The sequence below is a fragment of the Leptonychotes weddellii genome, chromosome 10 (assembly GCF_054177405.1).
Source record: "Leptonychotes weddellii isolate Sample4059 chromosome 10, ASM5417740v2, whole genome shotgun sequence".
Taxonomy (NCBI): Eukaryota; Metazoa; Chordata; class Mammalia; order Carnivora; family Phocidae; genus Leptonychotes; species Leptonychotes weddellii.
This window is the reverse complement of record NC_138378.1, coordinates 23,607,904-23,609,960: the sequence shown is the minus strand read 5'-3', so window position 1 is coordinate 23,609,960 and position 2,057 is coordinate 23,607,904. Positions and strand designations below refer to the sequence as shown.

At 46.9% G+C, this 2,057-nt stretch overlaps 1 long non-coding RNA gene across 1 annotated transcript in view; it reads right to left on the bottom strand.

Annotated features, from left to right (window-relative positions):
• Window positions 1–468: 468 nt before the first annotated feature.
• Window positions 469–2,057, bottom strand: part of LOC145723814 (uncharacterized) — a 19,131-nt gene continuing 17,542 nt past the window's right edge. Inside the window, exon 3 of the long non-coding RNA XR_014149124.1 lies at window positions 469–982. This is a non-coding gene — a long non-coding RNA (uncharacterized LOC145723814). The remainder of the gene's footprint in view (window positions 983–2,057) is intronic.

Sequence of the window (2,057 nt, the reverse complement as noted above, 5' to 3'; positions counted from 1 at the left end):
CAGGAACGAGCCCTAACCCCTGCCATCTCCCTGGCCAGCCTGGTATAGGTCTCTTGTCCCAAGAAGCTCCCATTCTCCAATGTTCACCCAGTTATGGAGGCTCCAAAAGACCAGCTCAGTTATCTTTATCACTTATTCTTCCTGACACCCCACATTACAACTCTCAGTCGAGACTGCCTTCGAACAACAACAGCAATAATCACAGTTAAGAGTCGTAGCAGTTGCTCTGTGCCTCACGGTGACTGTTCATCATCTCATTTAACCCTCCCATCAGCCTGATGAGGTAGGGACTAAAAGTATCCCATTGCACAGATGAGGAAATCGAGGCCAAGAGAGATTACGAGACATGACCAAGGTCACATGCAGTGACAGACCTTGCATTCCAACCTGGGTCATCCTCTCTGCACCAAACCTAAATGTATCAGCTTTCTACTGCTGCTTAACAAAGCACCCCAAACACAGAGTGGCTTAAACCAACAATTATTTATTTGCTTCTGCTGGTGTAGATTGGCAGTATGGACATGTCTCAGCTAGGGCAGTTCTCTTCTGCTGTGCATGGTCTTACTCCCACATCTGCAGTCAGTGAGCACATTGGTGAGCTGACTGGCCCTGTATGGCCTCATTTACGTGACTGCCGGCTGCCCAGGCCCGTGGGCTTGAGTGCCTTGGTTCTCTTTCACGTGGCTTCTTCAGCAGCTAGCCCAGGCTTCCTCACATGATGGCCTCCAAAAGGCAAAGAACAAAAGCAGCAAGGCCTCTTGAGGCCTAGGCTCAGAAGTGCTAGAGCATCACTCTCATTGCATTTTATTGAGCAAAGCCTGTCCCATGGCCAGCTCAGATTCAAGGAGAGTAGAAATAGACTCCATCTCTCAATGTGAAAAACACCAAAGTCATGCTGCAAAGAGTCACGTGTACTGGGAAAGCTGGAATTGCTGTGGCCGAGTTTGCAAACATACCGCACGAAGTGATCGTATGCCCAGACCTGGTGAGATAAATTATCATGCAGCTAAGCATGGAGCTATGAACAACAAGAGCTAATATTTTTTGAGAACTTCGTATTCGTCAGACACTGTACAAGGGGCCTTATATGTATGAGCTCTTTTTTTTTTTTTAAAGATTTTATTTATTTATTTGCGAGACAGAGAATGAGAGACAGAGAGCGTGAGAGGGAGGAGGGTCAAGGGAGAAGCAGACCCCCCGCTGAGCAGGGAGCCCGATGAGGAACTCGATCCCGGGACTCCAGGATCATGACCTGAGCCGAAGGCAGTCACTTAACCGACTGAGCCACCCAGGTGCCCCTGAGCTCTTTTAATCTTCGTGACAGTCCTGTGTGGCAATGACATTTTTGTCCCCATTCAGAGATGAAGCACACCCAAGAGTCAGAGAGGCTAAACAACCTGTACACGGTCCCCCAGCTTGTCAGTGGCAAAGGTGTTAAAAAGAATGACAATATAATGTCCTGACACGGAAACCTGGCTCTGTCATGCTGTTATGGAGCGAAAAGCAAGGGATGAAACAAAAGTTTGGTGAGAACACGTTTTAAAAACACATTTAAAAATGGGTAGATGTATACGGGTTGTATAGTTTTAGACCAAGTTCAGGAAGGATTTACCACAGACTATTAATGGAGCTTATCTCAGAAGAGAGGAAGTGGAGGGGACTTTAAACACTTTCGTCTGCGTTGTGCAAATTTTTTTTGTTTGAAAATTTTTTTTTTTTGGTAACAAACATGAATTTTTATTTCAACCCTCTATAAAGAAAAAGCGTTTTTTTTTTCAAGATTTTATTTATTTATTTGAGAGAGAGAGAATGAGAGACAGAGAGCACAAGAGGGAAGAGGACAGAGGGAGAAGCAGACCCCCCGCTGATCAGGGAGCCCGATGCGGGACTCGATCCCGGGACTCCAGGATCATGACCTGAGCCGAAGGCAGTCGCTTAACCAACTGAGCCACCCAGGTGCCCCGAAAAAGCGTTTTTAAAATGTCCTTCAGTGGGTGTCTGGGTGGCTCAGTTGGTTAAGCGACTGCCTTCGGCTCAGGTCATGATCCTGGAGTCCC